We start from the raw sequence: 15639 nt of genomic DNA, 5'->3' as shown, positions 1-15639 counted from the left end.
TATAGTGCACACATGTAATGGTGTCCCCGCACTCACAAAGTCCGGGGAATTTGCCCTGAATGATGTGGGGGCACCTTGGCTAGTGCCAGGGTGCCCACACACTAAGTAACTTGGCACCCAACCTTCACCAGGTGAAGGTTAGACATATAGGTGACTTATAAGTTACTTATGTGCAGTGAAAAATGGCTGTGAAATAACGTGGACGTTATTTCACTCAGGCTGCAGTGGATGGCCTGTGCAAGAATTGTCTGAGCTCCCTATGGGTGGCAAAAGAATTGCTGCAGCCCATAGGTTTCTCCGGGAACCCCAATACCCTTGGTACCTAGGTACTATATACAAGGGAATCATATGGGTGTACCAGTGTGCCAATGAGAATTGGTACATTTAGTCACTAGCCTGCAGTGACAAATTTAAAAAGCAGAGAGAGCATAAACACTGAGGTTCTGGTTAGCAGAGCCTCAGTGATACAGTTAGGCACCACAAAGGGAACACATACAGGGCACATACTATGAGCACTGGGGTCCTGCCTAGCAGGATCCCAGTGACACAGGGGCTAAAACAAACATACATACAGTGAAAATGGGGGTAACATGCCAGGCAAGATGGTGCTTTTCCTACACAGCCCCCCCCCCCACCAAACGAAGGACAATAAGACTAGCCTTGTCCTGATGAGTTTTCATTGTCTAAGTGGAAATATCTGGAGAGTCCATCTGCATTGGAGTGGGTACTCTCAGGTCTATGTTGCACTGTATAGTCCATTCCCTGTAGAGATATGGACCACCTCAACAATTTAGGATTTTCACCTTTCATTTGTTTTAGCCAAAGTAGAGGTTTGTGGTCTGTCTGAACAATAAAGTGAGTGACAAACAGGTATGGCCTCAACTTTTTCAGTGCCCAGACCACAACAAAGGCCTCCCATTATATGGCAGACCAACGCTTGTCTCTAGGGGTCAACCTTCTGCTGATAGAAGCAATTGGTTGATCCTGGCCCTCAGAATTCAGTTGTGAAAAGACTGCCCCTACCCCTAATTCAGATGTATCAGTTTGAACAATAAATTTCTTGGAGTAACATGGGCTTTTTAGGACAGGTGCAGAGCACGTGGCCTGTTTGAGCTCCTCAAAAGCTTTCTGACAGCTAGCTGTCCATAACACCTTCTTAGGCATTTTCTTGCTAGTGAGATCATTAAGAGGGGCTGCTATGGAGCCATAATTCTTGATGAATCTCCTGTAGTACCCTGTGAAGCCTAAAAAGGCTCTCACCTGGGTCTGTGTTGTAGTCCATGATAGTCTGGATTTTCCCCTGTAGTGGTGCAATCTGTTCTCCACCTACCAGGTGGCCCAGATAAACCACTTTCCCCTACCCTATCTGGCACTTTGAGGCCTTGATAGTGAGGCCTGCCTTATGCAGGTCCCCCAAAACTTTCCAAAAGTGGACCAGGTGCTCATCCCAGGATTGAGCTAAAGACAGCAATATCATCAAGATATGCTGCACTGAAAGCTTCCAACCCTTGCAAGACTGTGTTCACCAACCTCTGAAAATTGGCAGGTGTATTTTCAAACCAAAGGGCATTACTGTGAATTGGTAGTGCCCTCCTATGGTAGAAAATGCAGTCTTTGGTTTAGCATTTTCTGCCAATCTGATCTGCCAATATCCTGCAGTCAGATCAAAAGTGCTAAGATACTTGGCAGAAGCCAGTGTATCAATGAGCTCTTCTGCCCTGGGTATAGGGTGAGCATCAGTCTTTGTTACCCGATTGAGCCCTCTGTAATCTACACAAAACCTCATCTCTCTCTTTCCATCTTTGGAGTGAGGTTTTCGTAGAAGCATCACTGGGCTAGCCCATGGGCTTTCAGAAGGTTCAATCGCCCCCAAATCCAACATTTTCTGCACCTCTTGTTTAATGCAGTCTCTGACATGGTCAGGCTGCCTATATATTTTACTTTTGACAGGCAGGCTGTCTCCAGTGTCAATTGTGTGTTCACACTAGGATGTGGTACCTGGTACAAGTGAAAAGAGGTCTGAAAATTGGCTTAGGAGATTGATGCAGTTGTCTTTCTGTTCTGCAGTCAGACAATCTGCTAAAACTACTCCCTCCACTAAGGCATCTGCTTCAGTGGTGGAGAAGAGATCAGGGAGAGGGTCACTCTCTTCTTCCTGTCCCTCATCTGTTGCCATGAGCAGGGTGAGATCAGCCCTGTCATAGTAGGGTTTTAGGTGGTTAACATGAATCACCCTAAGGGGACTCCTGACAGTGCCCAGGTCTACCAAATAGGTAACCTCACCCTTCTTCTCAACAATTAGATGGGGTCCACTCCATTTGTCTTAGAGTGCTCTTGGGGCCACAGGCCCCAATACCCACACCTTCTGTCCTGGTTGGTACTGGATCAGAACAGCCTTCTGGTCATGCCATTGCTTTTGCAGCTCCTGGCTGGCCTGAAGGTTTTTACTGGCCTTTTTCATGTACTCAGCCATTCTGGATCTTAGGCCAAGTACATAATCCACTATATCTTGTTTAGGAGCTTTTAAAGTTTGTTCCCAACCCTCCTTTACAAGTGTTAGAGGACCTCTTACAGGGTGCCCAAAGAGGAGTTCAAAGGGGCTGAAGCCCACTCCTTTTTTGGGGTACCTCCCTGTAAGCAAAAAGGAGGCAAGGTAACAGGATGTCCCATCTCCTCCTGAGTTTTTCAGGGAGTCCCATTATCATTCCTTTGAGAGTTTTATTAAATCTCTCAACCAGACCATTTGTTTGTGGACGGTAAGGGGTGGTGAACGTGTAGGTAACACCACACTCCTTCCACATTGCTTTTAAGTATGCAGACATGAAGTTGCTACCTCTGTCTGATACTAACTCTTTAGGAAAACCCACCCTGGAAAAGATTCCCAGGAGGGCCTTTGCCACTGCAGGAGCTGTAGTGGTCCTTAAAGGTATGCCTTCAGGATATCTTGTGGCATGGTCCACTACCACCAAGATAAATCTATTGCCTGAAGCAGTAGGAGGGTCAAGGGGGCCAACTATGTCAACCCCTACCCTTTCAAAGGGCACACCAACCACTGGAAGTGGAATTAGAGGGGCCTTTGGAGTGCCACCAGTCTTGCCACTGGCTTGGCAGGTCACACAAGACTTGCAAAAATCTTTGGTGTCCTCTGACATGAGGCCAGTGAAACAAGGGGACAAGTCTTTCCCAAGTTTTCGTCTGGCCCAAATGCCCAGCCAAAGGAATGTCATGTGCTAGAGTAAGAAGAAACTCTCTGTACTACAGGGGAATGACCAATCTCCTGGCTGCTCCAGGTTTTGGGTCCCTTGACTCTGTGTACAAGAGGTTATCTTCCCAGTATACTCTATGACTGTCACTGACATCCCCATTTTGCTGCTTGACAGCTTGCTGTCTGAGACCCTCTAATGCGGGACAGGTTTGCTGCGCCACACTCAGCTCTTCCCTGGCAGGCCCCCCTCCACCCAAAAGTTCATCAGTGTCAGCTCCTCTGGTGTGGGTTCTGCACAGGGAGGAAATTCCTCTTCCTCAAGAGGGGAATCATCAGTAGAGGGAGGGATAATGGGTAGGGATTTACCCTTTTTACCCCTAGCTTTAGGGAGCACTTGGTCCATTGTTCCAGGATCCAAGTCACCCTGTCCTTTTTGCTTTTTGGCCAGAGCCCTGGTTAAAGCAAAAATATGCCAAGGAATGCCCAGCATTGCTGCATGAGCCTCCAACTCCACTTCTGCCCAAGCTGATGTCTCCAAATCATTCCCTAGTAGACAGTCTACAGGTAAATCTGAGGCAACCACAACTTTCTTTGGACCAGTAAATCCCCCCCCGCTCCCCCCCCAGTTGAGATTCACAACAGCCATGGGGTAGCTAAGAGTGTTGTTATGAGCGTCTGTCTCTTGGTACTGCTGACCAAGTAGGTGTTGCTCAGGGTGGACCAGGTTTTCTATCACCATAGTTACACTGGCTCCTGTGTCCCTGTAGGCCGGAACCTCAACACCATTTATTAGGGGAAGTTGCTTGTACTTATCCATATTAAGGGGACAAGACCAAGGTGGCAAAATCAATGCCACCATCAGAGACTAAAACAGCCTCTGTGGTCTCCCTAACAAGACCAACCCCAACTACATTGCCAATAGTGAGCCTAGCTACACCCTTGGATTGGCTATTAGTAGTATATTTCCCACCACCACTGCTATTACTAGGGGCACTAGAATTTGCAGCAGGGGTTGTGGTGGTGGGAGGTTTGGTGTTTTTCTTTTGACAACTGGAATCGGTTGCCCAATGGCCTTTGACTTTTCACAAATAACACCAAGGCTTTTTAGGTTGATTATTAGAAGAGGATTTGGACCCACCACCCCCAGAGGTTTTTTGTGGGCCTGATGAAGACTCAGAATGTTTACTTTTGTCCCCACCCTTCTCAGAAGACTTACCATCCTTCTTCTTGCCATCCTTGTCACCCGCTGTATGAACTTTTCTGTTCACCCTTCTTCTGAACCACTTGTCTGCCTTCTTTCCCAATTCTTGGGGAGAGGTCAGATCCGAGTCCACTAGGTATTGGTGCAACAAGTCAGACACACAGTTGTTCAGAATATGCTCTCTCAGAATAAGATTGTACAGGCTTTCATAGTCAGATACCTTACTGCCATGTAACCACCCTTCCAAGGCCTTCACTGAACAGTCCACAAAATCTGTCCAGTCTTGTGAAGACTCTTTTCTGGTGTCTCTGAACGTAATCCTGTATTGTTCAGTGGTTAAGCCAAATCCATCCAAGAGTGCATCTTTCCAAACTTTTTAGTTGTTGGCTTCACTTTCTCTAACAGTAAGGAGCCTATCCCTACCCTTTCCAGTGAAAGATAGCCACAAAATAGCAGCCCACTGACTTTGAGGGACCGACTGTACCATACAGGCCCTCTCAAGTGCAGCAAACCACTTATTAATGTAATCCCCCTCCTTGTAAGGGGGGACTACCTAGTGCAGATTCCTGGAATCTTGCTCTCTAACAGGATTGCTATCAGGAATACTGCTGCTGCCACCATGGGGAACTAACCCCAACCTCTGTCTTTCCTTCTCTATGTCTAGGGATTCCCTATCTAAGGCCAGGTGTTGCTGGTTAAGCTTCAGTCTGGTCTCTTCAACCCTCAACCTTTTGAGTTCCCTTTCTAACAAGTTATCCTCAGGGTGGGTGGGTTGTGAATGCTTTGACACAGATGACAAATTGGAAACTTCAGAGGGGGACCTGTCCCTAACTGTCTGGACACTGGTAACCTGGCTTCTAGGGATAAAGGATGCCCTACTGTTATGGGAACCTTTATCACTGCCAGCATCACTAGGTGCCCTGCTAAGGGGCAGACTGTAGGAGGCTGGCCTGGGTTGTAGTGGGTACCAGAGGTACTTACACCTTGTGCCAGGTCCAGTTATCCCTTATTAGTGTAGAAGAGATGTTTCTAGCAGCTTAGGCTGATAGAAGGTAGCTGTGGCAAAGCAGCTTAGGCTGAACCAGGAGACATGCAAAGCTCCTACTATACCACTGGTGTCATATGCACAATATCATAAGAAAACACAATACACAGATATACTAAAAATAAAGGTACTTTATTTTTATGACAATATGCCAAAAGTATCTCAGTGAGTACCCTCAGTATGAGGATGAGAAATATACACAAAATATATGTACACAATACCAAAATTATGCAGTAATAGCAAAAAGAAGTAATACAAGTAGTGTAAAGTTACAATAGATTGCAATAGGAGCACATAGGTATAGGGGCAACATAAACCATATCCTCCAAAAGTGGAATGCGAACCACGAATGGACCCCAAACCTATGTGAGCTTGTAGAGGGTCACTGGGACTGTAAGAAAACAGTGAGGGTTAGAAAAATAGCCCACCCCAAGACCCTGTAAGGTAGGTGTAAAGTGCACCTACAACCCCCAGAGAGCACAGAAGTCGTGATAGGGGGATTCTGCAAGGAAAACGATCACCAGCAATGCAACAACAGTGGATTTCCAGACCTGAGTACCTGTAAGACAAGGGGACCAAGTCCAAGAGTCGCAACAGTGTTGAGAGTGGGCAGGAGCCCAGGAAATGCCAGCTGAGGGTGCAAGGAAGCTGCCACCGGATGGAAGAAGCTTGGTGTTTTGCAAGAACGAAGAGGATTAGGAACTTCCCCTTTTGAAGGATGGATGTCCCACGTCGTGAAGAAGCTTGCAGAGATGTTCCCACGCAGAAAGACCGCAAACAAGCCTTGCTAGCTGCAAGGGTTGCAGTTAGGGTTTTTGGATGCTGCTGTGGCCCAGGAGGGACCAGGATGTCGCCACTTGGATGAGGAGACAGAGGGGGCGCCCAGCAAGTCAGGGAACCCTCACAGAAGCAGGCAGCACTCGCAGAAGTACCGGATCAGGCACTTAGAAGAGGAGTGAACCGGAATCCACCCAAAGTCACAAAAGGGAGTCCCATGACGCCGGAGGACAACTCAGAAGGTTGTGCAATGCAGGTTAGAGTGTCGGGGACACAGGCTTGGCTGTGCACAAAGGAAATCCTGGAAGAGTGCACAGGAGCCGGAGTAGCTGCAAATCACACGGTACCCAGCAATGCAGTCTAGCTTGGGGGAGGCAAGGACTTACCTCCACCAAACTTGGACTGAAGAGTCCCTGGACTGTGGGAGTCACTTGGACAGAGTTGCTGAGTTCCAGGGACCACGCTCGTCGTGCTGAGAGGGGACCAGAGGACCGGTGATGCAGTCTTTTGTTGCCTGCGGTTGCAGGGGGAAGATTCCGTCGACCCACAGGAGATTTCTTCAGAGCTCCTGGTACAAAAAGGAGGCAGGCTACCCCCAGAGCATGCACCACCTGGAAACAGTCGAGAAAGCCGGCAGGATGAAGCGATACAAGGTTGCTAGTAGTCGTTTGGCTACTTTGTTGCGGTTTTGCAGGCGTCCTGAGCAGTCAGAGGTCGATCCTTTGGCAGAAGGTGAAGAGGGAGATGCAGAGGAACTCTGGTGAGCTCTTGCATTCGGTATCTGAAGAATTCCCCAAAGCAGAGACCCTAAATAGCCAGAAAAGGAGGATTGGCTACCTAGGAAGGAGGATTGGCTACTAAGAGAGGTAAGGGCCTATCAGAAGGAGTCTCTGATGTCATCTGCTGGCACTGTCCACTCAGAGCAGTCCAGTGTGCCAGCAACACCTCTGTTTCCAAGATGGCAGAGGTCTGGGGCACACTGGAGGACCTCTGGGCACCTCCCCTGGGAGGTATTGGTCATGGGAGTGGTCACTTCCCTTTTCCTTTGTTCAGTTTCGCGCCAGAGCAGGGCTGGGGGATCCCTGAACCGGTGTAGACTAGCTTATGCAGAGATGGGCAGCATCTGTGCCCATCAAAGCATTTCCAGAGGCTGGGGGAGGCTACTCCTCCCCAGCCATCACACCTATTTCCAAAGGGAGAGGGTTGTCACACCCTCTCTCAGAGGAAATCCTTTGTTCTGCCTTCCTGGGCCAGGGCTGCCTGGACCCCAGGAGGGCAGAAACCTGTCTGAGGGGTTGGCAGCAGCTGCAGTGGAGACCCCGGAAAGGCAGTTTGGCAGTACCCGGGTTCTGTGCTAGAGACCCGGGGGATCATGGAATTGTCTCCCCAATGCCAGAATGGCATTGGGGTGACAATTCCATGATCTTAGACATGTTACATGGCCATATTCGGAGTTACCATTGCGGCGCCATACACAGGTAGTGACCTATGTATAGTGCACGCGTGTAATGGTGTCCCCGCACTCACAAAGTCCGGGGAATTTGCCCTGAATGATGTGGGGGCACCTTGGCTAGTGTCAGGGTGCCCACACAGTAAGTAACTTGGCACCCAACCTTCACCAGGTGAAGGTTAGACATATAGGTGACTTATAAGTTACTTAAGTGCAGTGGTAAATGGCTGTGAAATAACGTGGACGTTATTTCACTCAGGCTGCAGTGGCAGGCCTGTGTAAGAATTGTCTGAGCCCCCTATGGGTGGCAAAGGAATTGATGCAACCCATAGGGATCTCCGGGAACCCCAATACCCTGGGTACCAATGTACCATATACAAGGGAATTATATGGGTGTACCAGTGTGCCAATGAGAATTGGTCAATTTAGTCACTAGCCTGCAGTGACAAAATTAAAAAGCTGAGAGCATAAACACTGAGGTTCTGGTTAGCACAGCCTCAGTGCTACAGTTAGGCACCACACAGGGAACACATACAGGGCACATACTATGAGCACTGGGGTCCTGCCTAGCAGGATCCCAGTGACACAGGGGCTAAAACATACAAACACACAGTGAAAATGGGGGTAACTTGCCAGGCAAGATGGTACTTTCCTACACCTTGTGTGTCTGTAACTTTGCCAATGTTATTGTTCCTCAAGTGTCTTTACCACATAACTTTTCAAGGTGGAACTGCAGATCCACCTTGAAAAGTTTTGAATTTTTTAAAATATTTGTTCTCAGGGACCACAGGGGTAACTCAAGGGCCCCCACGGTCCCAGCTGGCTCTTGTCTCCTGCGGGAGCCAGCATTGCTCCCGCATGCATGGAGATGCTTTAAATAGCAGCTCCTTACTTGTGGGTGTTATGTTTTCATCTCTTTCCCTGCACACGTGTTGGCATGCAGGGAGAGATGAAAACTGTGCTGTCAGCAAGCGGGAGAGCGCACTTCCTTTTTTTTTTAATCCACTGCTAAATTTGTGAATATTTGCAATCTATGCCGTGAATTTAAAAAAAAGGGCTTTTAAGCACCACAAACCTCCCATGCACAACAAGACTTTTGGGCTCACTTTTTGGGAGAAAATTTCATGAAGATTTGTCAAACGATGCCAAAGATATAGGCAAGTCAAACTGGGTCCTAACTGATATATATATATATATATATATAAAATGTCACTTACCCAGTGTTGAATTTGATTATTATGGCAGTAATAAACAAATCTTTTCCACTTATTTGCATAGCAATGTCTAGTGGTAGGTTTCCTAGCTTGTTTTATGACCTCCATACATTCCTGTGTAAGGTCTAAGTGTCCGAACTCTAGGACTTCAGGAGCCAAATTGCTAGATTCAGCGATGCTGGATTTGGGTGTCTGATCTGTTGTTTGTGTTGCGTTAACAGATCTGGTATGTTTGGTAGTTTGACATGAGGCACTACTGAGAGGTCTAGTAGTGTTGTGTACCAAGGTTGTCTTGCCCATGTTGGCGCTATTAGTATGAGTCTGAGTTTGTTTTGGCTCAACTTGTTTACCAGATATGGAAGGAGTGGGAGAGGGGGAAAAGCGTAAGCAAATATCCCTGACCAACTCATCCATAATGCATTGCCCTGAGACTGATCTTGTGGGTACCTGGATGCGAAGTTTTGGCATTTTGCGTTTTCCTTTGTTGCAAATAGATCTATTTGTGGTGTTCCCCAACTCTGGAAGTAAGTATTAAGTATTTGGGGGTGAATCTCCCATTCGTGGATCTGTTAGTGATCCCGAGAGAGATTGTCTGCTAACTGATTCTGAATTCCTGGAATAAATTGTGCTATTAGGCGAATGTGGTTGTGAATCGCCCAATGCCATATTCTCTGTGCCAGGAGACACAACTGTGTTGAGTGTGTCCCTCCCTGTTTGTTTAGGTAATACATCGTTGTGATGTTGTCTGTTTTGACAAGAATGTGTTTGTGGCTTATTATGGGTTGAAATGCTTTCAGCGCTAGAAATACTGCCAATAGTTCTAAGTGATTTATGTGAAACTGTTTTTGGTGAGTGTCCCATTGTCCTTGGATGCTGTATTGATTGAGGTGTGCTCCCCACCCTATCATGGAGGCATCTGTTGTTATTACATATCGTGGCACTGGGTCTTGGAAAGGCCGCCCTTGGTTTAAATTTAGACTGTTCCACCATTGAAGCGAGGTGTATGTTTGGTGGTCTACCAACACCAGATCTAGAAGTTGACCCTGTGCCTGTGACCACTGTGATGCTAGGCACTGTTGTAAGGGCCACATGTGCAACCTTGCGTTTGGGACAATGGCTATGCATGAGGACATCATGCCTAGGAGTTTCATCACCATTTTGACTTGTATTTTTTGTTTTGGATACATGGCCTGTATTACATTGTGAAATGCCTGAACCCTTTGTGGACTTGGAGTGGCAATCCCTTTTGCTGTGTTGATTGTCGCCCCTAAGTATTGCTGTGTTTGACACGGCAGAAGGTGTGACTTTGTGTAGTTGATTGAGAAACCTAGTTTGTGGAGGGTTTCTATTACATACTTTGTGTGTTGTGAACACCTTTCTAGCGTGTTGGTTTTGATTAACCAATCGTCTAGGTACGGGAACACATGTATTTGCTGCCTTCTGATTTGTGCAGCTACGACTGCCAGGCACTTTGTAAAAACTCTTGGCGCAGTTGTTATTCCGAATGGCAACACCTTGAATTGGTAATGTATCCCTTGGAATACAAACCTTAAGTACTTTCTGTGTGAAGGATGTATCGGTATATGGAAATATGCATCCTTTAGGTCTAGTGTTGTCATGTAGTCTTGTTGTTTGAGCAGTGGGATTACGTCTTGTAATGTCACCATGTGAAAGTGATCTGATTTGATGTAGGTATTTAATGTTCTGAGATCTAATATAGGTCTCAGACTCTTTTTTTTTTGGGGTATGAGAAAGTACAGAGAGTAAACTCCTGTTCCTTTCTGGTGTTTTGGTACTAATTCTATTGCTTCTTTCAGTAGCAATGCCTGAACTTCTAGTCCTAGAAGATCTATATGTTGTTTTGACATATTGTGTGTTTTCGGTGGGACGTTTGGAGGGAATTTGAGAAATTCTATGCAATAACCATGCTGGATAATTGCCAGTACCCAATTGTCTGTTGTTATCTCCTCCCAATGTTTGTAAAATTGGCTTAGTCTCCCCCCCACAGGTGTTATGTGTTGGGGATGTGTGACTTGGAAGTCACTGCTTGTTTTGAGGGGTTTTGGGGCTTTGGAACTTCCCTCTATTTTTTTGGAATTGTCCCCCTCTATATTGCCCCCGAAAACTTCCCCGCTGATATTGGCTTTGATAAGTGGGCCTTGCTTGTGAGGTTGTGGCCTCTGTAGGTTGACCTCGAAACCCTCCCCTAAATTGTGTTTTGCGAAATGTGCCTCTGCTTTGTGGGGAGTAGAGTGCGCCCATGGCTTTTGCCATATCAGTATCTTTTTTGAGTTTTTCAATAGCAGTGTCGACTTCCGGCCCAAACAACTGCTGTTCGTTAAAGGGCATATTCAGCACAGCTTGTTGTATTTCCGGCTTGAAGCCTGACGTACGCAACCATGCGTGTCTCCTTATCGTTATTGCAGTATTTACTGTCCTTGCAGCCGTATCTGCTGCATCCATTGCTGACCGTATCTGATTATTGGAGATACTTTGTCCTTTTTCCACCACTTGTTGTGCCCTTTTCTGGAACTCTTTGGGTAAGTGTTCTATGAAATGCTGCATTTCGTCCCAATGAGCTCTATCGTATCTTGCCAAAAGTGCTTGTGAAATGGCAATACGCCATTGGTTAGCTGCTTGTGCTGCAACCCTTTTACCCGCAGCATCGAATTTGCTACTCTCCTTGTCTGGAGGTGGTGCATCTCCCGAGGTATGAGAGTTTGCTCTCTTGCGAGCTGCCCCAACAACCACAGAGTCTGGTGTTAATTGCCGCGTAATATAAACAGGGTGTGTTGACGGTGGTTTGTACTTCTTCCCCACCCTTGGAGTTATGGCTCTGCCTTTTACAGGATCCTGAAATATTTGTTTGGAAGGTTTTAGCATTCCCGGGAGCATAGGTAAGCTTTGGTATTGGCTACGAGTGGAGGAGAGTGTATTAAACAAAAAGTCATCCTCAATTGGTTCTGAATGCAAGGTGACGTTATGAAAAGCAGCTGCCCTTAAGACCACCTGCGTGTAGGATGTACTGTCTTCAGGTGGCGACGGCCTCGCAGGGTAACAGTCTGGGCTGTTATCTGATACAGGAGCATCATAAAGGTCCCATGCGTCGGGATCATCTTGACTCATTGCAGTATGAGTCGGGATTGCATCAGTGGTGGAGTGGCTACCAGTGATGTGTGCATTGATGGTGGTGGAGATGGTGGTGGAGTTGTTTGTCTTGCCACCTTTGCCTGTGGCTGCTTGTCCTTTTCTTGAAAGGCAAGTCTTCTTTTCATCTTAATTGGGGGAAGAGTGTTTATCTTCCCTGTGTCTTTTTGAATGTGGAGCCTTCTTTGAGTGTAGTCTGGCTCAACTGATTCAAGTTCCTCTCCGAACTTATGTCCTTGCATCTGGGAGGACAATCCCTGTTCCTCTGTGTAGGAACCTGTTTTCGGTTCCGAGGCTGGATGTTTCGGAATCGAAATCTTTTCGTCGCCTTTTTGGGCTCAGAGGAAACCTTCTTTATTTTCGCGTCGTGGTGTCTCGGTGCTGAACCATTTCGGTGCCACTGTCTCAGTGCCGAATCTGCTCGGAGCCGCTGTCTCGGGCCCGAGATTGTTGTGTGGCGGTATCTCGACCGGAGTCGGATGACTTCGCCACATGCATGCCCTTTTTCGGTGCTGATGATTGGTCACCTATTTTTTGGGTTAAGCCATGGCCTGTTGGCGGTGGCGTCCCCTGGGCTTTTGTTGTCTTCTCGTGAGTTTTATGTTTCGACGTCTTACTCACGGTTTTTGGCGTTTCTTCGGTATCGAGCTAGTCCGAGTCCGATTCCTGGATGGAGAAGGTTTCTTCTTCCTCCTCGAAACGCCCTTGTCCTGTCGGCACTGACGCCATCTGCAGTATTCTCGCTCTTCGGTCTCTTAATGTCTTCCTCAACCGAAACGCTCGACAGGCTTCACAGGTATCCTCCTTGTGCTCTGGAGACAGACACAAGTTACAGACCAGATGCTGATCTGTATATGGATACTTGTTATGACATTTTGGGCAGAAGCGGAATGGGGTTCGTTCCATCAGCCTTGAAGAGACACGTGGCCGGGCCGACCAGGAGCTCTTCAAAAGTCGGTGTCGATCTGTTGTAACTAACCCGATACCGAACGCAAACAATACCGACAATTTTTCCGAGATTCTAACTAACTTTCCGACCCGAAACACTGAGCGAAAAGGAACACGTCCGAACCTGATGGCGGAAAAAAACCAATCTAAGATGGAGTTGACGCCCATGCGCAATGGAGCCGAAATGGGAGGAGTCCCTCGATCTCGTGACTCGAAAAGACTTCTTCGAAGAAAAACAACTTGTAACACTCTGAGCCCAACACCAGATGGCGGGATGTGCACAGCATGTGTATCTGCAGCTACACATGCCATCGAACATATATATATATATAAAATAAAATGTCACTTACCCAGTGCACATCTGTTCGTGGCATATTCTGCTGCAGATTCACATGCTATGCATAGGTCCTGCCATCTAGTGTTGGGCTCGGAGTGTTACAAGTCTTTTCGAGTCACGGGATCGATTGACTCCTCTTCAGCTCCATTGCACATGGGCATCGACTCCATCTTAGATTGTTTTCCCACAGAGGGTAAGGTAGGAGTGATAGAGTATAAAGAAAAGAGATGTCCATGCTAATGGAATAGAAATATATATAAATATGTACAAATGCTTGTTTTAACTTAAACGGCTACAGGCTCCCGGGGAGGCGGGAGGGCGCATGTGAATCTGCAGCTAAACATGCCACGAACAGATGTACACTGGGTAAGTGACATTTTCTGTTCGATGGCATGTGTAGCTGCAGATACACATGCTATGCATAGACTACAAAGCAGTTTTCCTCCCATAAGCGGTGGTCAGCCTGTAGGAGTTGAAGCTGTTTGAAATAGTTTTCTTACTACAGCTTGTCCTACTGTTGCTTGTTGTGTTGCTAACACATCTAAACAGTAATGCTTGGTAAATGTACAGGGTGTTGACCAAGTGGCTGCTTTACAGATTTCTGTCATTGGTATATTTCCTAAAAAAGCCATTGCTGCTCCTTTTTTACGGTCGAGCCTGCGTTGCATGCGCTCGCGCATGCGTTTCGCAGCGAGACTCTTCATAATTTAGAAAAGGGCTCGGAGCCCTGTCAACTTCACGTCAGTGTTTTTTATTGGTTGGTGGGCTTCCCTAATAAAATCTGCTTGCTTTCATTAGTCGAAGGCACACATACGTCATGCCTTTTCCGGTGGCTAGCCCTCCTCCAGCGCAGCGACCAAGTACAGAAAACATGCGAGGCTCGCTGTTTTCCATCGGGCTTGTGGACTTTTTTTTCTCTAATTTACAAGCCCGATCTCGCTTGGCAGAAGTCGAGCGCTTTACATACTTGATTTCACTTTTTCGGGTTATATACATAAATGCACTTTTACCCGAAAGGTGAAAAGTCGGGTTAGGAGTTTACATCGCGATCAGCTCCAACATGAGCAAACGCGAGACCCGATGTATTGTAAATGCTTGTTTCTGGTGGAACGTGCTTTTGGTGTTTCTAAAAGTTGCCTTTTGGCCTTTAGGTAACGCTTTTGGACGCATTTTACTATCCATCTAGCTGGCCCTTGTTTTGAGATTGGATTCCCAGTACGTGGTTTTTGGAACGCCACAAATAACTGTTTAGTTTTCTTAAATTATTTAGTTCTATCAATGTAATACATTATAGCTCTTTTAATGTTTAATGTATGCAGCTCCCTTTCTGCTACTGAGTCTGGCTGTGGGAAGAAGACTGGAAGTTCCACTGTTTGATTGATATGAAACAGTGAAATCACCATAAGTAGGAATTTTGGGTTTGTCCGAAGTACTACTTTATGTTTGTGTACTTGTATGAAGGGTTGCTCAATAGTGAAAGCTTGTATTTCACTAACTCTCCTTAATGAAGTGATTGCAATAAGGAATGCTACTTTCCATGTTAGGTATTGAATCTGACACAAATGCATAGGTTCAAATGGTGGACCCATGAGTCGTGTGAGTACAATATTTAGATTCCATGAATGTTCTTGGTGGTATGATACTTTTTAGTCCTTCCATGAAGGCTTTGATAACAGGGACTCTAAATAGAGAGGTGTGTTGTATATTTTGCAAATATGCTGAAATAGCAGTGAGATGTATTTTGATGGATGAAAAGGCTAAATTTGCCTTTTGCAGTTGAAGCAAGTAACCTACAATGTCTTTTATTGATGCTGAAAGAGGGGCAATCTGTTAGGATTGACAGTAAAACACAAATCTTTTCCATTTGTTTGCATAACACTGCCTGGCAGTGGGTTTTCTGGCTTGTTTAATTACTTCCATACATTCTGTTGGAAGATGTAGAAATCCAAACTCAGACTTCAGTAGCCAAATCGCTAGGTTGAGTATTGCTGGATTTGGATGCCTGATCAATTGTCTGTTTCTTGTTAACAGATCTGGTCTGTTGGGCAGTTTGATGAGTGGTACTACTGACAGGTCTAACAATGTCTTGTACCATGGTTGACGTGCCCACTTTAGTGCTATAAGTATGAGTTTGAGTCTGTTTTGACACAGTTTGTTGACTAGATATGGAATGAGCGGGAGAGGGGGAAAAGCGTAAGCAAATATCCCTGACCAGTTGATCCATAGAGCATTGCCCTTGGATAGAGGGTGTGGGAACCTGGATGCAAAGTTTTGGCATTTTGTGTTTTCGCTGGTGGCGAATAGGTCTATGTCTG

General features: G+C 46.4%; 1 protein-coding gene across 7 annotated transcripts in view; it reads right to left on the bottom strand.

Annotated features, from left to right (window-relative positions):
• Positions 1 to 15639, bottom strand: part of LOC138300721 (WASH complex subunit 2-like) — a 780011-nt gene that overhangs the window by 50383 nt on the left and 713989 nt on the right. The window lies entirely within an intron of this gene.

Source organism: Pleurodeles waltl, chromosome 6 (genome assembly GCF_031143425.1).
Source record: "Pleurodeles waltl isolate 20211129_DDA chromosome 6, aPleWal1.hap1.20221129, whole genome shotgun sequence".
NCBI classification, from domain to species: Eukaryota; Metazoa; Chordata; class Amphibia; order Caudata; family Salamandridae; genus Pleurodeles; species Pleurodeles waltl.
This window is presented reverse-complemented; position numbering and strand designations above follow the sequence as displayed.